Source organism: Tachypleus tridentatus, chromosome 1, assembly GCF_004210375.1.
Source record: "Tachypleus tridentatus isolate NWPU-2018 chromosome 1, ASM421037v1, whole genome shotgun sequence".
NCBI lineage: Eukaryota > Metazoa > Arthropoda > Merostomata > Xiphosura > Limulidae > Tachypleus > Tachypleus tridentatus.
Genome location: NC_134825.1, coordinates 168401624 through 168425916, shown reverse-complemented (window position 1 = coordinate 168425916; position 24293 = coordinate 168401624). Strand labels below are relative to the sequence as shown.

The 24293-nt window shown below is 34.8% G+C and overlaps 4 non-coding genes across 4 annotated transcripts; all 4 read left to right on the top strand.

Annotated features, from left to right (window-relative positions):
* Nucleotides 1-11124: 11124 nt before the first annotated feature.
* TRNAP-UGG (transfer RNA proline (anticodon UGG)) lies at nucleotides 11125-11196 on the top strand. The gene has a single exon. It is a non-coding gene; the product is annotated as a tRNA-Pro (tRNA).
* A 2692-nt stretch (nucleotides 11197-13888) lies between these two features.
* TRNAP-UGG (transfer RNA proline (anticodon UGG)) lies at nucleotides 13889-13960 on the top strand. Its single transcript has one exon. It is a non-coding gene; the product is annotated as a tRNA-Pro (tRNA).
* Nucleotides 13961-16666: 2706 nt separating this feature from the next.
* TRNAP-UGG (transfer RNA proline (anticodon UGG)) lies at nucleotides 16667-16738 on the top strand. Its single transcript has one exon. It is a non-coding gene; the product is annotated as a tRNA-Pro (tRNA).
* A 2704-nt stretch (nucleotides 16739-19442) lies between these two features.
* TRNAP-UGG (transfer RNA proline (anticodon UGG)) lies at nucleotides 19443-19514 on the top strand. The gene has a single exon. It is a non-coding gene; the product is annotated as a tRNA-Pro (tRNA).
* The last annotated feature ends 4779 nt before the right edge of the window (nucleotides 19515-24293 follow it).

Genomic DNA, 24293 nt, shown 5'->3' with positions numbered 1-24293 from the left:
GAGTTATAAGCACACAGGTGATGGTGGAGAACAAGAAGCAGGATTTAAGTTACCAAGTTATTAAAATATCAACTACACAAAACAATTTGACATCAAATATGGGTATCTTATAAAATGGTACAACAATTATTCTATTAAAGACAGATTCGGTACATAAGTTCCGAGATAGTCTAAGCCAAACTTGTTAATGTTATAAAAAGGCAAAATAAAACAATACTAATTACTACCATTCATGTTTATCACGAAAGGAAATTGAATTTGGTGAAACTTTTTCTGCCGATTAACGTACTCAAAATTTCTCTAATGTATGCACCCTTTAACAAGATTTTTATTTTTTGTCTCATTCCATCAATCTACACTGAAAATGACGCCAAGAAACTACGGTCCCTCATAGCCAGCAAGTTTATTCAACCAGTCACTTCAATACAAATATGTATAAAGTATTCATAAGAAAACAGAATTGGAAAAGAACTTGTCAACTGGAATCAATGACAAACCTGTCAATTATGTTTTAGTTTATTGTGAATTTCGCGAAAAGCTACACGAAGTCTATAAGCGCAAGCCATCTCTAAATAAGCAGTGTAAGACTAGAAAATAGTAAGCACTAATCAACACCCACCGCAGACTCTTGGGATAATCTTTTAATAACGAATAGTGAGATTATCCCTCTTTAGTATGACGGTAATTCGAACCCGTGTCCCCAAATTAATAATAAAAAATCTTAACCTACCTGGCCATGACGAGCAGAGTATTTAGAAAAATTAGATTCTTTATTTACGGGATCCTACGTAAATAAATGTTAAATGTTGCGTCTGCAATCGGTGTTAATATTAATTAATTTGACTAAACACGTTTTTGTGTTTCCTCTCCAAAGAGGCAGCGTCGTGGCTTTTACAGTTAAGTTTGAAAGTGTACTATAAAGAAATGGCATCATAAGTATATTTATATCAGAAAAATCTAATACACCTTAAATATTACAGAGATTAATGAGATCTCAATCAAGGCGAATGACAGGGTGAATGTATATTTTGAAGTATACAACAATTTCCAAATAAACAAAATCGAATTAGTTGTTAGTATCTCATCTAGATGTAGTTGGATAAATGTATTAATTTTTGTTTATGTTATGTTATATTCATTTTGATAAATAAATAAACCACAATAAATTATTTTGCATTTTAATATAATTGAATGATATTCTGATATTGTACTTGCAGGGTTGTTATAAAATACGTGACACAGAGACAGTCTTGAACTAGTAATTTACAGGGCCGCTCTGGCATACGTGTCACACAGACAGCCTTGAACAAATGTATTACAGGGATGCTGTGACACGTAAGCGGTTTTGAAGTACTATTTCCCAGGGCTGCTTTGACACACGTGACACACAGACATTTATGTGTTATTATTTTACATTTTTTTCAGTTTATTATCATCGTCGCTGTAATGCGACTTTGATTTCTACAATGATGTTAGAAACGGATGTGTGTGTTGTCTTAAAGCAATGCGAGATCGGGGTATCTGCTGAGTCCACCGAGAGATATTGAAATTACGAACGATATTTAGAGCGTTTAGTTTTCATTTACGTAAGAGCCCATTTTTGAAGCTGGTGAATTCAGCAGTTTAGGGGAAGGAGGTTTAAGGAAATTCTATGGTTCCCCTCGCGGTGTAATGAAAACTTTACATTTCTGCAAATATATAAATTTATGCATGACAAACACAACCAATCTTGGTATATGGATATAAAATAGTGTAAGAATAACACACCTTTTTCAGTGCTCAGAAGTATTACTGAAAGTGAGAGAAAAGGGTTCGTCCGGGATTTCAACCCGGGACCTCTCGCACCCAAAGCGAGAATCGTACCCCTACACCAACGAGCCAATTTTCGAAATCCCTTTGTAAGGTATATGAAAATATCTATTTAGTTTGATGCTACATATATTTCGTCTAAGTAAAATAAAGTTGTTCTCTAAGTGTATTAACAAGCTGTCACCTTAAAAACTCTAAAAGTATTACGAAATGGGTCATTACCCAAGGCCTACACTTGGGCCGTGAATCAATCTCTTATCAATGAATAGTTGGTTTGATAGTCATATTATAACGCCTCCATGGCTGAAAAAGGGACAATGTTGGGTGCAACCGAGGTTCGAACCTGCGACATTCGGATTTAGAGTCCAATGACCATGCCGAGGCATCTCTTATCAAAATTCTCACGAAATTCCTTTACACTTTAAAATTATAAAGATATTTCTCGAGTGACAGATCAAGAGAACGATAATGACGTCACCACGAAATCAATTACTGCAGCAAGAAGGAAACAGTTTTAGAATACGATTTGCATATTAGAAATTACACATATTTTACATTATCAGAGGAATAAAACCTCACGCTGAAAATCACATCCCTAGAATGTGACATGCAGTTTTAGAAACGTTCAAAAAGTGCCTCGTACCATGGTGGAATATATCGTTTCGACATTTAGATGCTGATATGAAAGACTGCAATAAAGCTTTCTAGTTTCAAATTGAATGATTCCAGAACGTCCCAAACCAAAAACACAAAAAAACTCCGCTAACATTCGAAGCCTATATTGAGAACAGAACCTTTCGCCTTGACTTCCGTCAGTTTTCCCTTTCTTTTAAAGGTGTTTTTGATAAAGAAATGAGGCCCTATAATACGTAAATTATTAATTTTCTCCTCGAGAGTTATCAATCGTGAAACTGTTGGTTGTTTACGTAGGTCAGAGATAAAATGTGTGAGTAAATAAGGCTTGAAGAAACTGCTTCGTATTATGATACAGACGGCGATAAATAGTGAGAATTACGTTCTCTTTGTCACGTAACATATATTTAAGAACGTAAAAGTGCCACACACATATAAAAGTAGTAGTTCTTCGAATGTCATTTTCATACCTGCTCGTTTATTAGGAATAAGTTTCTCTTTTGAATTACGTATGATTCCTGATGCACCTTTTTCGTCATTGTTATCATGAGTGGAGTTTTAACTCTTAGTATTTATTTTTACATTGCCAATGGACCCAACTTCATTCAACTGGGACAGCTGTAAGGCTTCGGAATGCCAACCCTAAAATCAGGGGTTTGATACTCCTTGATGGAAAAGGCTCCATCTGGTTATGCTACAAGAAAAACACACTCTTAAACTGACAAATAAAGAATTTTCATTTTAATGGTAAAAATAAGACACATATAATTAAAGATCCATTAATGGAAAGAAACACTATGTTGCTTTAACAAATGTTCATAAATCCTACAACAGTAAATACATACAGAAAATCGTGAAAATACTTCTCGAGATCCTTTTACAAACACCTAACTTTGTGCGACGTACTTACAATACCGAATAATGATTTAGTTCATTCGTCAAATATACGTTATGAACATATCTGAGTCTTGTAATATTACGATGTACAGTGCAAGAAGAGTTTGACGTTTTGTAGCTGTAACGTACACTTTCTTTTTTGCACAACTCTTTTTTGTCTATCGCTGTTTCTTTATGGAAATTCAGCGATTGGGATTTTTGAAGAATTTCGTAAGATATGGAAATATATTATTGGTTAAAGTGTGGTAGTTTGAATGAAATTTTCTCCTTTTGTTAATATTAATTAATTTGACTAAACACGTGTTTCTGTTTCTGCTTTAACGAGGCAGCGTCGTGGCTTTCACAGTTAAGTTTGAAAGTGTACTATAAAGAAATGGCATCATAAGTATATTTATATCGGCCAGATCTAATACACCTTAAATATTACGGAGGTAAATGAGATCTGAATCAGGGCGAATGACAAGGTGAATGTATATTTTGAAGTATACAACAATTTCCAAATTAACAAAATGGAATTAGTTGTTACTATCTCATCTTGATGTAGTTGGACTAATATATTAGTTTTTGTTTATGTTATGTTATATTCATTTTGATAAATAATTTAACCACAATAAATTATTTTGCATTTTAATATAAATGAATGATATTCTGACATTGTATTTGCAGGGTTGCGTTAAAGTACGTGACACAGAGACAGTATTGAACTAGTATTTTAAAGGGCCGCTATAGCATACGTGGCACACAGATTGCCTTGAACAAATGTATTACAGGGATGCTGTGACACGTAAGCGGTCTTGAACTACTGTTTCACAGGGCTGCTTTTACACACGTGACACACACACATTTATGTGTTATTATTTTACATTTTTTCAGTTCATTATCATCGTCGCTGTAATGCGACTTTAATTTCTTCATTAATGTTAGGAACGGGTGTGTGTGTTGTCTTAGAGCAATGCTAGATCGAGGTATCTGCTGAGTCCACCGAGAGGTATTGATGTTACGAACGATAAACTAACGTGGCAGGGGTTCAGTTTAGAGAGAGAGAAATCAGAAGAGTTCTCTCTCCAACTGGGGTGTTCAGGAACGTTGTGGTTCATCTTTGTCCCTTTTCGTGGATTGTTATTAAGATTAAGTGGTAGTTTTTTGTTGTTTTTTATTTTATTGAATAAATTAATTATTGTTATTATTCTTGACTTTTTGGGTGGAGGATGTCTCTCTAAATGTTGTCTTGGGTGGAAGGAAAGGCAGCAGCGGAAAGAAAGGCCAGGACCTGTTCCGAAAGGAAGAATTTGAGCAGATGTGAACATGAATATAATTCATTCAAATCCAGATCAAATCAAACGGCACGATTCAGGGTCTGGCAAAAGAGTTGCCTGGGCTGGGATCTAGAAATCCAATGCCTAAAGATTTTGATGTGGGGGGAAACGGGAGTGCCCCGAGAAAACCCACTTTCACAGGACAGACGCCGAAAGTTTTGCCTGTCGTGTGCCCTGTATCTGAAAAAAAAAGGAATTCATGTTAATGACATGGATTTTAGTTATTTAGATTCTTTGTTGAGTGGATTGTTATTCTTGAAATGTGTTGTAAGGTGATATGTATTTTGTTGGTGCACTTGATAATTTGTGTAGTGATGCCGTTAGTTTGTTTCTATTTTCTGCTTTTTGATAATATTTGAGAGATAGTTCTGTTATTCTATCTCTTATAGTTGGTAAATTACTAATTTGGTCTAGATAATTTGTTTGCGTAAATAATGGTAGGCTGAATGCAGATTTTAATATTCTGTTTTGTTGCACTTGGATTTTCTGGAGTGTGTTGTTTGACATATTGTATGTTACTTGACATCCGTACTCTATTAGTGGACAGATGTAAGCCTTGTATATTTGTATAATGGTGTTCGGTGCGCATTTCGATTGTTTACCAGTTATAGTCTATAGATATGAAATCCTTTTTCTGATTGATGAGTGTATATTGTTTATGTGTTTTTTCCATGTTAGTTTTGTGTCGAAAGTAACGCCAAGGAATGTGATGTTTTGCTCATGTTAATGGTTGTGTTTTCAAGTGATAGTTTTATTTTTTCTAGATTTTTTCTTTGCTTTAGTTTTCTATAGAAGGTGATTGCTTGTGTTTTTGTTGGATTTAACACGACTCTCCACTTGTTGCTCCATATTTAGACGTTGTTAAATGATTCTTGTACGCGAGACATGGCCATTACTGGGTTTCTGGAGGTGCTCCAGATTGCGATGTCGTCTGCGTATTGTGAATTGTGTGTGTATGTTAGATTTGGAAAAGGTATGTCACTGACGAAAATTATGTATAGAAGTGGAGAGAGGACTGATCCTTGGGGCACTCCTGCCGTTATATTAAGTAATTTGGATATAGTTTTATTGACTTTTACTTGTGCTGTTCTATTGGTTAAGAAATTTGAAATCCATTTGACTATCGTGGAATTTATTTGTAGGTGATTTAGTTTGTATATGATGGCGTTGTGCCAAACGCTGTCGAATGCTTTTTTGACGTCCAGGAATACCCCGATGGTTACTTGATTGTTGTTGTAAGCTTTGTAGATTGATTCGGTGAGTCGTGTGAGGTGATTTGTTGTTTGTCTAATTTTTCTGGAGGCATTTTGAGATTCTGGAAGAATGTTGTTTGATTCGCAAAAATGGAGGAGACGGTTGGAGATAATTCTCTCCATCAATTTGCCAAGGCAGCTTAACAGACTGATGGGGCGGAAATTATCTGGATTTGTTCTATTAGTTTGTTTCTTGGGGATCGTTGTTATGATGGCTTTTCTCCACGTGTCAGGGTAATATCCGGCCGCTAGTGAAATGTTCATGATGTTTGTGAGGTGTTGTGGTAGGAGAGTGGAACTTTTTTTCAGAATAATATTTGGTATTTGGTGATGTCCGGGGAAGTGTTCTTCAAGTTTTGATATTAATTTTAGTTCGGTTATGGTTATTTTTCTATTGATTGAACTTGAGTATGCTTCTAGTGTCTCGCCAGGGAATCCTGGTGAGAATGAAGCTTGGTTTGTATTTATGAAGTTGTTGACATGGTGTTGGTGTTGTGTGTCGAAATCTACTGAGTTTAAATCGCTAAAAGAGGATTTGTAATAGTCAGCTTTCTCTTCGTCCGTCCTTGCGATTTTATTGTTGTGTGTGATATGTTGTAGCATGTGATTTGTGTTTTTGTCTGAAGCAATACTCTTGAATTTTTTCCAGAATTCTTTTGGATTGTTCTTGGTTTTTTCTAAGTTTTTACAGAAGTTATGCCAATTGTTTTCTCTGACTTTTTTAATTTCTTGTTTAATTTTTGTATTTGTTCTATTGATTTCTGTTTTAATGTGTGGATCGCGTGTGACGTAGTGTGTTCGTCTTAATTGTCTGCGTTTGATTATTAGTGCGTGAATTTCTGGTGTTAGAGTCCATTGAATAAGTGATTGTTTTCTTTTTGATTTAGAAATTGTGTTATTTATGGCTTTCTTTATGGCTTCTGTAATTTGATCAACATAGTTGTCTAGTTCTGTTTTGTTATTTACATGTTCGATTGGATGGGGTAGGTATGAGTCCAGAGAGGCATTAAAAGTGAGCCAGTCTGTTTCAGTGTAGGTGTATGCTGAAGGAGTCACGTACGCCACAGCAGGGTGGCGCGGGTGAATCATACATGACATGGGGAAGTGGTCACTGGTGATTTCATCATGCACTTTAAAGTTAGATATTCTGTTAACCATGTTCTTGGGTGCGATGATGAAATCGAGTACATCGTATGAGCCGTTAGCGGCTGAGAAGTGTGTAGGTGTATTGTCATTAATTAGGTGCATTTTATTGCTAGAGATAAAAAATTTTTATGCACGATCCTCTGCGTGTGTCTCTGTTACCCCTTAATTCTGTGTGCGGTGAATTAAAATCTCCAATAATAATTGGTTTGGGTTTACGATTAACAGATTTTTGAAGGAAGTTAATGTCGATATCTTTGGTTGGTGAGCAATATATAGCTAGAATCAAAATAGTTAGCCGGTTGTTAAAGTGTATATTACAAAAAATGGTCTCATTAATGTTAGATTTAAAGGAATCTTCTATCGAGATTAAATGCGATATTTTCGTACTAAAGAAAGCTATTATACCTCTGTTGTTTTCTGAGTGAGGTATGCTGTGTGTGATAAATCCGGGGATTGTGGTGTTTTGTTTCTCTGTGCAAAGTGTTTCTGAAACGATGATTATGTTGGCGTTTTTATGTTTGTTTATGTTGTATATTTCTATCCTTTTGTCTTTGAGATTTCCTTGGCAGTTGATGTGTAAGATTTTAATGTGTTGTTTTATTTCCATTGCATGAATTTTGAGTGAAAGATGGTGTGGTTTGAGGTGAGGAAGGTTAAAATAATAACTTGCAAAGCTGCAAACAGCCTTGAGTGACTCGTGCCTCGATTCGAATGAGGGGAGATCACTCAATTCTATCAGCATTGCTAGCAAGTTTGTGGTGAAATCTGTGAGGTTGAATGCTTGTGTTGTTTTCGGGCGTGTTACGTCCGCGTAAGTACGTGTTGGTTGAGGTTGAGAGTGTTTGATTTGCGAGTCAGCTGGAGTTTATAGTAAAGGTTGTTTGGTGATGTGGGTGCCGTGGTTTTGATCATTATTGTTCGTGGTTTTGAAAAGGAATCCGTTGCGTATTTGGGGCAGCCTCTGTAACTGGCTGCGTGGGGGCCCTGACAGTTGGCGCATCTCACTTGGTTACGCTCGTTAGGACACTGAGCGACCTCGTGAGATCCGCCACATCTAACACACCTGTCCTTGGCCATACAATTAGTTTTTTGTGTGTCGGAACCGTTGACATTTGTAGCATTGGATAATGGGTTTTTGGTGGTTTTTTTCCGGTTCGGTCGTGTGTCTTTTGAAAAATAAAAAGCAACCGTTTTTTAATAATTTGTCCTGATCGTCTTTTTTGTTGACGGTTACCTTGATCAGTGGCGTTTTTTGTTTCGTTCTGAATGAAATAATTCTGTTTGATGATACAATGTCGAAGCCTTGAGTTATTAGTTCGTCAGTGATTTCATGATCTTCGATGTCGAAATCGACACCTCTGATAATGACTGTTAGTTTTGGTGTGTTGGTTTTTGGTGTAGTAATAGTGGCTTGAACCCCGAAGGCATCCTTGGGCCAGTGGGCCAAAATATGTGAAAACTCTTGTGGTTCAGAACATTTAAGCATGATTCTTCCATTAGGAAGACGTTTGATGTCTTTAAACTGAATGCCCGGGTAATAGGCCCTCAGTTGTTTGACAATCTGTGGGATGCGTGTTGTGTTATTTACTCCTTCGATGAACAGAGTTGGGATTCTGAAGTAAGGAGAATCGTGTGTTTGTGTGACAGTGGTGGTGTTCTTAGAAATAGTGGCGATGGTGGTGTTGTTAATATTTAGGTTATTTTTGTTAGAACAAGTGGCTTTGTCGTCATTAACATGGGTTACGTTGTTAACACTTTGATTTTTTAGTACTATTAGTAGCGTCGTTAAGGTTGGGGTTAGTAGAATTGTCAGAAACTATACTTACCATGTCCTTTTTCTTCTTCAGCCTCCTCTTGTTTGTTTCTTGAAATTCTCGTCTCGGTGATTCTTCAGCTCCTGAGTGTTCGCTTTCAGAACTCTCAGTTGAACTACTCAGTCATTCTGAGACTGGTCCTTCGATTGCTTTGTTCAGCATTTACATTATCTCTTCGTTCGAAAAGGCTTTTCCGATGGAACGCGTTACGATCTTCCTTAGCTTCATCTTGTTTTACTAGTCCTGATAAGGGCTAACCTTTCTGAGTAAAACTTTATGCACTTCAACGAATACCTAGTCTTCAATGTACTTGTCTCGCAGCTCTTGACTTGCACGTCTGCTCTGCTTGACGGCGACCTTGAAACTCCTTGACCTTCAAAACGAAATATTCCACCAAGGAACGATATAAATATACTTATGATGCCATTTCTTTATAGTACACTTTCAAACTTAACTGTGAAAGCCACGACGCAGCCTCTTTAAAGCGCAAACACAAACACGTGTTTAGTCAAATTAATTAATATTAACAAAAGGAGAAAATTTCATTCAAACTACCACACTTTAACCAATAATATATTTCCATATCTTACGAAATTTTTCAAAAATCCCAATCGCTGAATTTCCATAAAGAAACAGCGATAGAAAAAAAAAAAGAGTTGTGCAAAAAAAAAAGTGATCGTTACGGCTATAAAACGTCAAACACTTCTTGCACTGTACATCGTAATATTACAAGACTCAGATATGTTCATTACGTATATTTGACGAATGAACTAAATCATTATTCGGTATTGTAAGTACGTCGCACAAAGTTAGGCGTTTGTAAAAGGATCTCGAGAAGTATTTTCACGATTTTGTGTATGTATTTACTGTTGTAGGATTTATGAACATTTGTTAAAGCAACATAGTGTTTCTTTCCATTAATGGATCTTTAATTATATGTGTCTTATTTTTACCATTAACATGAAAATTCTTTATTTGTCAGTTTAAGAGTGTGTTTTTCTTGTAGCAAAACCACATGTAGCCGTTTCCATCAAGGTGTATGAAACCCCTGATTTTAGGGTTGTCATTCCGAAGCGTTACAGCTGTCCGAGTTGAATGAAGTTGGGTCTATTAGAAATGTAAAAAATAAATATTAAGAGTTAAAACTCCACTCATGATAACAATGACGAAAAAGGTGCATCAGGAATCATACGTAATTCAAAAGAGAAACTTATTTCTAATAAACGAGCAGGTATGAAGATGACATTCGAAGAACTACTACTTTTACAGGTTAGTGGCACTTTTACGCTCTTAAATATATGTTACGTGACAAAGAGAACATAATTCTAACTATTTATCGCCGTCTGTATCATAATACTAAGCAATTTCTTCATGACTTATTTCCTCACAAATCTTATCTCTGACCTACGTAAACAACCAACAGTTACACGATTGATAACTCTCGAGGAGAAAATTAATAAATTACGTATTATAGGGCCTCATTTCTTTATCAAAAACACCTTTAAAAAACAGGGAAAACTCTGACGGAAGTGAAGTCCAAATGTTCTGTTATCAATATAGGCTTCGAATGTTAGCGGATTTTTTTGTGTTTTTGGTTTGGGACGTTCTGGAATCATTCAATTTGAAACTAGAAAGCTTTATTGCAGTCTTTCATATCAGCATCTAAATGTCGAAACGATATATTCCACCATGGTACGAGGCACTTTTTTGAACGTTTCTAAAACTGCATGTCACATTCTAGGGATGCGATTTTCAGCCTGAGGTTTTATTCCTTTAATAATGTAAAATATGTGTAATTTCTAATATGCAAATCGTATTCTAAGACTGTTTCCTTCTTGCTGCAGTAATTGAATTAATGGTGACGTCATTATCGTTTTTTGATCTGTCACTCGAGAAATATGTTTATAATTTTAAAGTGTAAATGAATTTCGTGAGAATTTTGATAAGAGATGCCTCGGCATGGTCATTGGACTCTAAATCCTAATGTCGCAGGTTCGAACTTCGGTTGCACCAAACATGGTCGCCCTTTCAGCCATGGAGGCGTTATGATATGACTCTCAAACCAACTCTTCGTTGATAACAGAATAGTCCAAGTGTAGGCTGTGGGTAATAATCCATTTCGTAATACTTTTAGAGTTTTATGGTGACAGCTTGTTAATACACTTAGAGAACAACTTTATTTTATTTAGACGAAATATATGTAGCATCAAACTAAATATATATTTTCATATACTTTACAAAGGTTTGTCGAAAATCGGCTCGTTGGTCTAGGGGTATGATTCTCGTTTTGGGTGCGAGAGGTCCCGGGTTCAAATCCCGGACGAGCCCTTTTCTCTCACTTTCAGTGATACTTCTGAGCAGTGAAAAAGGTGTATTATTCTAACACTATTTTATATCCATATACCAAGATTAGTTGTGTTTGTCATGCATAAATTTATATATTTGCAGAAGTGTAAAGTTTTCATTACACCGCGAGGGGAACCATAGAATTTCCTAAAATCTCCTTTCCCTAAACTGCTGAATTCACCAGCTTCAAAAATGGGCTCTTACGTGAATAAAAACTCATCGCTCTAAATATCGTTCGTAACATCAATACCTCTCGTGGATTCAGCAGATACCTCGATCTAGCATTGCTCTAAGACAACACACACATGATTGAAGAAATTAAAGTCGCATTACAGCGACGATGATAATGAACTGAAAAAATGTAAAATAATAACACATAAATGTCTGTGTGTCACGTGTGTAAAAGCAGCCCTGTGAAACAGTTGTTCAAGACCGCTTACGTGTCACAGCATCCCTGTAATACATTTGTTCAAGGCAATCTGTGTGCCACGTATGCTATAGCGGCCCTTTAAAATACTAGTTCAATACTGTCTCTGTGTCACGTACTTTAACGCAACCCTGCAAATACAATGTCAGAATATCATTCATTTATATTAAAATGCAAAATAATTTATTGTGGTTAAATTATTTATCAAAATTATTATAACATAACATAAACAAAAACTAATATATTAATCCAACTACATCAAGATGAGATAGTAACAACTAATTCCATTTTGTTAATTTGGAAATTGTTGTATACCCTAAAATATACATTCACCTTGTCATTCGCCCTGATTCAGATCTCATTAACCTCTGTAATATTTAAAATGTATTAGATCTGGCCGATAAAAATATACTTATGATGCCATTTCTTTATAGTACACTTTCAAACTTAACTGTGAAAGCCACGACGCTGCCTCTTTAAAGCGGAAACAGAAACACGTGTTTAGGCAAATTAATTAATATTAACAAAGGAGAAAATTTCATTCAAACTACCACACTTTAACCAATAATATATTTCCATATTTTACGAAATTCTTCAAAAATCCCAATCGCTGAATTTCCATAAAGAAACAGCGATTGAAAAAAAAGAGTTGTGCAAAAAAAAAGTGATCGTTACGGCTACAAAACGTCAAACACTTCTTGCACTGTACATCGTAATATTACAAGACTCAGATATGTTCATTACGTATATTTGACGAATGAACTAAATCATTATTCGGTATTGTAAGTACGTCGCACAAAGTTAGGCGTTTGTAAAAGGATCTCGAGAAGTATTTTCACGATTTTGTGTATGTATTTACTGTTGTAGGATATATGAACATTTGTTAAAGCAACATAGTGTTTCTTTCCATTAATGGATCTTTAATTATGTGTGTCTTATTTTTACCATTAAAATTAAAATTCTTTATTTGTCAGTTTAAGAGTGTGTTTTTCTTGTAGCAAAACCACATGTAGGCGTTTCCATCAAGAAGTATGAAACCCCTGATTTTAGGGATGTTATTTCGAAGCGTTACAGCTGTCCGAGTTGAATGAAGTTGGGTGTATTAGCAATGTAAAAATAAATATTAAGAGTTAAAACTCCACTCATGATAACAATGACGAAAAAGGTGCATCAGGAATCATACGTAATTCAAAAGAGAAACTTATTTCTAATAAACGAGCAGGTATGAAGATGACATTCGAAGAACTACTACTTTTACAGGTTAGTGGCACTTTTACGCTCTTAAATATATGTTACGTGACAAAGAGAACATAATTCTAACTATTTATCGCCGTCTGTATCATAATACGAAGCAATTTCTTCATGACTTATTTCCTCACAAATCTTATCTCTGACCTACGTAAACAACCAACAGTTTCACGATTGATAACTCTCGAGGAGAAAATTAATAAATTACGTATTATAGGGCCTCATTTCTTTATCAAAACACCTTTAAAAAAAAGGGAAAACTCTGACGGAAGTCAAGTCCAAATGTTCTGTTATCAATATAGGCTTCGAATGTTAGCGGATTTTTTTGTGTTTTTGGTTTGGGACGTTCTGGAATCATTCAATTTGAAACTAGAAAGCTTTATTGCAGTCTTTCATATCAGCATCTAAATGTCGAAACGATATATTCCACCATGGTACGAGGCACTTTTTGAACGTTTCTAAAACTGCATGTCACATTCTAGGGATGCGATTTTCAGCCTGAGGTTTTATTCCTCTAATAATGTAAAATATGTGTAATTTCTAATATGCAAATCGTATTCTAAGACTGTTTCCTTCTTGCTGCAGTAATTGAATTAATGGTGACGTCATTATCGTTGTTTTGATCTGTCACTCGAGAAATATGTTTATAATTTTAAAGTGTAAATGAATTTCGTGAGAATTTTGATAAGAGATGCCTCGGCATGGTCATTGGACTCTAAATCCTAATGTCGCAGGTTCGAACTTCGGTTGCACCAAACATGGTCGCCCTTTCAGCCATGGAGGCGTTATGATATGACTCTCAAACCAACTCTTCGTTGATAACAGAATAGTCCAAGTGTAGGCTGTGGGTAATAATCCATTTCGTAATACTTTTAGAGTTTTTATGGTGACAGCTTGTTAATACACTTAGAGAACAACTTTATTTTATTTAGACGAAATATATGTAGCATCAAACTAAATATATATTTTCATATACTTTACAAAGGGTTGTCGAAAATCGGCTCGTTGGTCTAGGGGTATGATTCTCGCTTTGGGTGCGAGAGGTCCCGGGTTCAAATCCCGGACGAGCCCTTTTCTCTCACTTTCAGTGATACTTCTGAGCAGTGAAAAAAGGTGTATTATTCTAACACTATTTTATATCCATATACCAAGATTAGTTGTGTTTGTCATGCATAAATTTATATATTTGCAGAAGTGTAAAGTTTTCATTACACCGCGAGGGGAACCATAGAATTTCCTAAAATCTCCTTTCCCTAAACTGCTGAATTCACCAGCTTCAAAAATGGGCTCTTACGTGAATAAAAACTCATCGCTCTAAATATCGTTCGTAACATCAATACCTCTCGTGGATTCAGCAGATACCTCGATCTAGCATTGCTCTAAGACAACACACACACCCGTTCCTAACATGATTGAAGAAATTAAAGTCGCATTACAGCGACGATGATAATGAACTGAAAAATGTAAAATAATAACACATAAATGTCTGTGTGTCACGTGTGTAAAAGCAGCCCTGTGAAACAGTTGTTCAAGACCGCTTACGTGTCACAGCATCCCTGTAATACATTTGTTCAAGGCAATCTGTGTGCCACGTATGCTATAGCGGCCCTTTAAAATACTAGTTCAATACTGTCTCTGTGTCACGTACTTTAACGCAACCCTGCAAATACAATGTCAGAATATCATTCATTTATATTAAAATGCAAAATAATTTATTGTGGTTAAATTATTTATCAAAATTATTATAACATAACATAAACAAAAACTAATATATTAATCCAACTACATCAAGATGAGATAGTAACAACTAATTCCATTTTGTTAATTTGGAAATTGTTGTATACCCTAAAATATACATTCACCTTGTCATTCGCCCTGATTCAGATCTCATTAACCTCTGTAATATTTAAGGTGTATTAGATCTGGCCGATAAAAATATACTTATGATGCCATTTCTTTATAGTACACTTTCAAACTTAACTGTGAAAGCCACGACGCTGCCTCTTTAAAGCGGAAACAGAAACACGTGTTTAGTCAAATTAATTAATATTAACAAAGGAGAAAATTTCATTCAAACTACCACACTTTAACCAATAATATATTTCCATATTTTACGAAATTCTTCAAAATCCCAATCGCTGAATTTCCATAAAGAAACAGCGATTGAAAAAAAAAAGAGTTGTGCAAAAAAAAGTGATCGTTACGGCTACAAAACGTCAAACACTTCTTGCACTGTACATCGTAATATTACAAGACTCAGATATGTTCATTACGTATATTTGACGAATGAACTAAATCATTATTCGGTATTGTAAGTACGTCGCACAAAGTTAGGCGTTTGTAAAAGGATCTCGAGAAGTATTTTCACGATTTTGTGTATGTATTTACTGTTGTAGGATATATGAACATTTGTTAAAGCAACATAGTGTTTCTTTCCATTAATGGATCTTTAATTATGTGTGTCTTATTTTTACCATTAAAATTAAAATTCTTTATTTGTCAGTTTAAGAGTGTGTTTTTCTTGTAGCAAAACCACATGTAGGCGTTTCCATCAAGAAGTATGAAACCCCTGATTTTAGGGATGTTATTTCGAAGCGTTACAGCTGTCCGAGTTGAATGAAGTTGGGTGTATTAGCAATGTAAAAATAAATATTAAGAGTTAAAACTCCACTCATGATAACAATGACGAAAAAGGTGCATCAGGAATCATACGTAATTCAAAAGAGAAACTTATTTCTAATAAACGAGCAGGTATGAAGATGACATTCGAAGAACTACTACTTTTACAGGTTAGTGGCACTTTTACGCTCTTAAATATATGTTACGTGACAAAGAGAACATAATTCTAACTATTTATCGCCGTCTGTATCATAATACTAAGCAATTTCTTCATGACTTATTTCCTCACAAATCTTATCTCTGACCTACGTAAAGAACCAACAGTTTCACGATTGATAACTCTCGAGGAGAAAATTAATAAATTACGTATTATAGGGCCTCATTTCTTTATCAAAAACACCTTTAAAAAACAGGGAAAACTCTGACGGAAGTCAAGTCCAAATGTTCTGTTATCAATATAGGCTTCGAATGTTAGCGGATTTTTTGTGTTTTTTGGTTTGGGACGTTCTGGAATCATTCAATTTGAAACTAGAAAGCTTTATTGCAGTCTTTCATATCAGCATCTAAATGTCGAAACGATATATTCCACCATGGTACGAGGCACTTTTTTGAACGTTTCTAAAACTGCATGTCACATTCTAGGGATGCGATTTTCAGCCTGAGGTTTTATTCCTTTAATAATGTAAAATATGTGTAATTTCTAATATGCAAATCGTATTCTAAGACTGTTTCCTTCTTGCTGCAGTAATTGAATTAATGGTGACGTCATTATCGTTTTTTGATCTGTCACTCGAGAAATATGTTTATAATTTTAAAGTGTAAATGAATTTCGTGAGAATTTTGATAAGAGATGCCTCGGCATGGTCATTGGACTCTAAATCCTAATGTCGCAGGTTCGAACTTCGGTTGCACCAAACATGGTCGCCCTTTCAGCCATGGAGGCGTTATGATATGACTCTCAAACCAACTCTTCGTTGATAACAGAATAGTCCAAGTGTAGGCTGTGGGTAATAATCCATTTCGTAATACTTTTAGAGTTTTTATGGTGACAGCTTGTTAATACACTTAGAGAACAACTTTATTTTATTTAGACGAAATATATGTAGCATCAAACTAAATATATATTTTCATATACTTTACAAAGGTTTGTCGAAAATCGGCTCGTTGGTCTAGGGGTATGATTCTCGTTTTGGGTGCGAGAGGGCCCGGGTTCAAATCCCGGACGAGCCCTTTTCTCTCACTTTCAGTGATACTTCTTAGCAGTGAAAAAGGTGTATTATTCTAACACTATTTTATATCCATATACCAAGATTAGTTGTGTTTGTCATGCATAAATTTATATATTTGCAGAAGTGTAAAGTTTTCATTACACCGCGAGGGGAACCATAGAATTTCCTAAAATCTCCTTTCCCTAAACTGCTGAATTCACCAGCTTCAAAAATGGGCTCTTACGTGAATAAAAACTCATCGCTCTAAATATCGTTCGTAACATCAATACCTCTCGTGGATTCAGCAGATACCTCGATCTAGCATTGCTCTAAGACAACACACACACCCGTTCCTAACATGATTGAAGAAATTAAAGTCGCATTACAGCGACGATGATAATGAACTGAAAAAATGTAAAATAATAACACATAAATGTCTGTGTGTCACGTGTGTAAAAGCAGCCCTGTGAAACAGTTGTTCAAGACCGCTTACGTGTCACAGCATCCCTGTAATACATTTGTTCAAGGCAATCTGTGTGCCACGTATGCTATAGCGGCCCTTTAAAATACTAGTTCAATACTGTCTCTGTGTCACGTACTTTAACGCAACCCTGCAAATACAATGTCAGAATATCATTCATTTATATTAAAATGCAAAATAATTTATTGTGGTTAAATTATTTATCAAAATTATTATAACATAACATAAACAAAAACTAATATATTAATCCAACTACATCAAGATGAGATAGTAACAACTAATTCCATTTTGTTAATTTGGAAATTGTTGTATACCCTAAAATATACATTCACCTTGTCATTCGCCCTGATTCAGATCTCATTAACCTCTGTAATATTTAAGGTGTATTAGATCTGGCCGATAAAATATACTTATGATGCCATTTCTTTATAGTACACTTTCAAACTTAACTGTGAAAGCCACGACGCTGCCTCTTTAAAGCGGAAACAGAAACACGTGTTTAGTCAAATTAATTAATATTAACAAAGGAGAAAATTTCATTCAAACTACCACACTTTAACCAATAATATATTTCCATATTTTACGAAATTCTTCAAAATCCCAATCGCTGAATTTCCATAAAGAAACAGCGATTGAAAAAAAAAAGAGTTGTGCAAAAAAAAGTGATCGTTACGGCTACAAAACGTCAAACACTTCTTGCACTGTACATCGTAATATTACAAGACTCAGATATGTTCATTACGTATATTTGACGAATGAACTAAATCATTATTCGGTATTGTAAGTACGTCGCACAAAGTTAGGCGTTTGTAAAGGATCTCGAGAAGTATTTTCACGATTTTGTGTATGTATTTAGTGTTGTAGGATATATGAACATTTGTTAAAGCAACATAGTGTTTCTTTCCATTAATGGATCTTTAATTATGTGTGTCTTATTTTTACCATTAAAATTAAAATTCTTTATTTGTCAGTTTAAGAGTGTGTTTTTTCTTGTAGCAAAACCACATGTAGGCGTTTCCATCAAGAAGTATGAAACCCCTGATTTTAGGGATGTTATTTCGAAGCGTTACAGCTGTCCGAGTTGAATGAAGTTGGGTGTATTAGCAATGTAAAAATAAATATTAAGAGTTAAAACTCCACTCATGATAACAATGACGAAAAAGGTGCATCAGGAATCATACGTAATTCAAAAGAGAAACTTATTTCTAATAAACGAGCAGGTATGAAGATGACATTCGAAGAACTACTACTTTTACAGGTTAGTGGCACTTTTACGCTCTTAAATATATGTTACGTGACAAAGAGAACATAATTCTAACTATTTATCGCCGTCTGTATCATAATACTAAGCAATTTCTTCATGACTTATTTCCTCACAAATCTTATCTCTGACCTACGTAAAGAACCAACAGTTTCACGATTGATAACTCTCGAGGAGAAAATTAATAAATTACGTATTATAGGGCCTCATTTCTTTTTCAAAAACACCTTTAAAAAAAAGGGAAAACTCTGACGGAAGTCAAGTCCAAATGTTCTGTTATCAATATAGGCTTCGAATGTTAGCGGATTTTTTTGTGTTTTTGGTTTGGGACGTTCTGGAATCATTCAATTTGAAACTAGAAAGCTTTATTGCAGTCTTTCATATCAGCATCTAAATGTCGAAACGATATATTCCACCATGGTACGAGGCACTTTTTGAACGTTTCTAAAACTGCATGTCACATTCTAGGGATGCGATTTTCAGCCTGAGGTTTTATTCCTTTAATAATGTAAAATATGTGTAATTTCTAATATGCAAATCGTATTCTAAGACTGTTTCCTTCTTGCTGCAGTAATTGAATTAATGGTGACGTCATTATCGTTTTTTGATCTGTCACTCGAGAAATATGTTTATAATTTTAAAGTGTAAATGAATTTCGTGAGAATTTTGATAAGAGATGCCTCGGCATGGTCATTGGACTCTAAATCCTAATGTCGCAGGTTCGAACTTCGGTTGCACCAAACATGGTCGCCCTTTCAGCCATGGAGGCGTTATGATATGACTCTCAAACCAACTCTTCGTTGATAACAGAATAGTCCAAGTGTAGGCTGTGGGTAATAATCCATTTCGTGATACTTTTAGAGTTTTTATGGTGACAGCTTGTTAATACACTTAGAGAACAACTTTATTTTATTTAGACGAAATATATGTAGCATCAAACTAAATATATATTTTCATATACTTTACAAAGGGTTGTCGAAAATCGGCTCGTTGGTCTAGGGGTATGATTCTCGCTTTGGGTGCGAGAGGTCCCGGGTTCAAATCCCGGACGAGCCCTTTTCTCTCACTTTCAGTGATACTTCTGAGCAGTGAAAAAAGGTGTATTATTCTAACACTATTTTATATCCATATACCAAGATTAGTTGTGTTTGTCATGCATAAATTTATATATTTGCAGAAGTGTAAAGTTTTCATTACACCGCGAGGGGAACCATAGAATTTCCTAAAATCTCCTTTCCCTAAACTGCTGAATTCACCAGCTTCAAAATGGGCTCTTACGTGAATAAAAACTCATCGCTCTAAATATCGTTCGTAACATCAATACCTCTCGTGGATTCAGCAGATACCTCGATCTAGCATTGCTCTAAGACAACACACACACCCGTTCTAACATGATTGAAGAAATTAAAGTCGCATTACAGCGACGATGATAATGAACTGAAAAATGTAAAATAATAACACATAAATGTCTGTGTGTCACGTGTGTAAAAGCAGCCCTGTGAAACAGTTGTTCAAGACCGCTTACGTGTCACAGCATCCCTGTAATACATTTGTTCAAGGCAATCTGTGTGCCACGTATGCTATAGCGGCCCTTTAAAATACTAGTTCAATACTGTCTCTGTGTCACGTACTTTAACGCAACCCTGCAAATACAATGTCAGAATATCATTCATTTATATTAAAATGCAAAATAATTTATTGTGGTTAAATTATTTATCAAAATTAATATAACATAACATAAACAAAACTAATATATTAATCCAACTACATCAAGATGAGATAGTAACAACTAATTCCATTTTGTTAATTTGGAAATTGTTGTATACCCTAAAATATACATTCACCTTGTCATTCGCCCTGATTCAGATCTCATTAACCTCTGTAATATTTAAGGTGTATTAGATCTGGCCGATAAAATATACTTATGATGCCATTTCTTTATAGTACACTTTCAAACTTAACTGTGAAAGCCACGACGCTGCCTCTTTAAAGCGGAAACAGAAACACGTGTTTAGTCAAATTAATTAATATTAACAAAGGAGAAAATTTCATTCAAACTACCACACTTTAACCAATAATATATTTCCATATTTTACGAAATTCTTCAAAATCCCAATCGCTGAATTTCCATAAAGAAACAGCGATTGAAAAAAAAGAGTTGTGCAAAAAAAAAGTGATCGTTACGGCTACAAAACGTCTTCTTGCACTGTACATCGTAATATTACAAGACTCAGATATGTTCATTACGTATATTTGACGAATGAACTAAATCATTATTCGGTATTGTAAGTACGTCGCACAAAGTTAGGCGTTTGTAAAGGATCTCGAGAAGTATTTTCACGATTTTGTGTATGTATTTACTGTTGTAGGATATATGAACATTTGTTAAAGCAACATAGTGTTTCTTTTTTTCAATCGCTGTTTTTTTATGGAAATTCAGCGATTGGGATTTATGAAGAATTTCGTAAAATATGGAAATATATTATTGGTTAAAGTGTGGTAGTTTGAATGAAATTTTCTCCTTTGTTAATATTAATTAATTTGACTAAACACGTGTTTCTGTTTCCGCTTTAAAGAGGCAGCGTCGTGCTTTTCACAGTTAAGTTTGAAAGTGTACTATAAAGAAATGGCATCATAAGTATATTTTTATCGGCCAGATCTAATACACCTTAAATATTACAGAGGTTAATGAGATCTGAATCAGGGCGAATGACAAGGTGAATGTATATTTTAGGGTATACAACAATTTCCAAATTAACAAAATGGAATTAGTTGTTACTATCTCATCTTGATATAGTTGGATTAATATATTAGTTTTTGTCTATGTTATGTTATATTCATTTTGATAAATAATTTAACCACAATAAATTATTTTGCATTTTAATATAAATGAATGATATTCTGACATTGTATTTGCAGGGTTGCGTTAAAGTACAAGACACAAAGACAGTATTGAACTAGTATTTTAAAGGGCCGCTATAGCATACTTGGCACACAGATTACCTCGAACAAATGTATTACAGGGATGCTGTGACACGTAAGCGGTCTTGAACAACTGTTTCACAGGGCTGCTTTTACACACGTGACACACAGACATTTATGTGTTATTATTTTACATTTTTTCAGTTCATTATCATCGTCGCTGTAATGCGACTTTAATTTCTTCAATCATGTTAGGAACGGGTGGGTGTGTTGTCTTAGAGCAATGCTAGATCGAGGTATCTGCTGAATCCACGAGAGGTATTGATGTTACGAACGATATTTAGAGCGATGAGTTTTTTATTCACGTAAGAGCCCATTTTGAAGCTGGTGAATTCAGCAGTTTAGGGGAAGGAAATTTTAGAAAATTTTATGGTTCCCCTCGCGGTGTAATGAAAACTTTACACTTCTGCAAATATATAAATTTATGCATGACAAACACAACTAATCTTGGTATATGGATATAAAATAGTGTCAGAATAATACACCTTTTTTACTGCTCAGAAGTATCACTGAAAGTGAGAGAAAAGGTTTCGTCCGGGATTTGAACCCGGGACCTTTAGCACCCAAAGCGGGAATCATACCCCTAGACCAACGAGTCGATTTCCGACCACCCTTTGTAAAGTATATGAAAATATATATTTAGTTTGATGCTACATATATTTCGTCTAAATAAAATAAAGTTCTTCTCTAACTTTATTAACAAGCTGTCACCATAAAAACTCTAAAACTATTACGAAATGGATTATTACCCACAGCCTACACTTGTCTATTCTGTTATCAACGAAGAGTTGGTTTGAGAGTCATATCATAACGCCTCCATGGCTGAAAGGGTGACCATGTTTGGTGCAACCGAAGTTCGAACCTGCGACATTCGGATTTAGAGTCCAATGACCATGCCGAGGAATCTCTTATGAAAATTCTCACGAAATTCATTTACACTTTAAAATTATAAAGGTATTTCTTGAGTGACAGATAAAAAGAACGATAATGACGTCACCACGAAATCAATTACTGCAGCAAGAAAAAAACAGTCTTGGAATACGATTTGCATATTAGAAATTACACATATTTTACATTATTAAAGGAATAAAACCTCAGGCTGAAAATCGCATCCCTAGAATGTGACATGTAGTTTTAGAAACGTTCAAAAAGTGCCTCGTACCATGGTGGAATATATTGTTTCGACATTTAGATGCTGATATGAAAGACTGCAATAAAGCTTTCTAGTTTCAAATTGAATGATTCCAGAACGTCCCAAACCAAAAACACAAAAAAATCCGCTAACATTCGAAGTTTATATTGAGAACAGAACCTTTGGCCTTGACTTCCGTCAGAGTTTTCCCTTTCTTTTAAAGGATTTTTTGATAAAGAAATGAGTCCCTATAATACGTAATTTATTAATTTTCTCCTCGAGAGTTATCAATCGTGAAACTTTTGGTTGTTAACGTAGGTCAGAGATAAGATTTGTGAGGAAATAAGTCTTGAAGAAACTGCTTCGTATTATGATACAGACGGCGATAAATAGTTAGAATTATGTTCTCTTTGTCACGTGACATATATTTAAGAGCGTAAAAGTGCCACTAACCTGTAAAAGTAGTAGTTCTTCGAATGTCATCTTCATACCTGCTCGTTTATTAGAAATAAGTTTCTCTCTTTTGAATTACGTATTATTCCTGATGCACCTTTTTCGTCATTGTTATCATGAGTGGAGTTTTAACTCTTAATATTTATTTTTACATTGCTAATACACCCAACTTCATTCAACTCGGACAGCTGTAACGCTTCGGAATGACAACCCTAAAATCAGGGGTTTCATACTCCTTGATGGAAACGGCTACATGTGGTTTTGCTACAAGAAAAACATACTCTTAAACTGACAAATAAAGAATTTAATTTTAATGGTAAAAATAAGACACATATAATTAAAGATCCATTAAATGAAAGAAACACTATGTTGCATTAACAAATGTTCATAAATCATACAACAGTAAATACATACACAAAATCGTGAAAATACTTCTCGAGATCCTTTTACAATAGCCTAACTTTGTGCGACGTACTTACAATACCGAATAATGATTTAGTTCATTCGTCAAATATACGTAATGAACATATCTGAGTCTTGTAATATTACGATGTACAGTGCAAGAAGTGTTTGACGTTTTGTAGCTGTAACGATCACTTTTTTTTTTCAAAACTCTTTTTTTTTCTATCGCTGTTTCTCTGTGCAAATTCAGCGATTGGGATTTTTGAAGAATTTCGTAAAATATGGAAATATATTATTGGTTAAAGTGTGGTTGTTTTAATGAAATTTTCTCCTTTTGTTAACATTAATTAATTTGACTAAACACGTGTTTGTGTTTCCGCTTTAAAGAGGCAGCGTCATTGCTTTCACAGTTAAGTTTGAAAGTGTACTATAAAGAAATGGCATCATAAGTATATTTATATCGGCCAGATCTAATACACCTTAAATATTACAGAGGTTAATGAGATCTGAATCAGGGCGAATGACAAGGTGAATGTATATTTTGAAGTACACAACAATTTCCAAATTAACAAAATGGAATTAGTTGTTACTATCTCATCTTGATGTAGTTGGATTAATATATTAGTTTTGTTTATGTTATGTTATATTCATTTTGATAAATAATTTAACCACAATAAATTATTTTGCATTTTAATATAAATGAATGATATTCTGACATTGTATTTGCAGGATTGCTTTAAAGTACGTGACACAGAGACAGAATTGAACTAGTATTTTATAGGGCCGCTATAGCATACGTGGCATACAGACAGCCTTGAACAAATGTATTTCAGGGATGCTGTGACACGTAAGCGGTCTTGAACAAC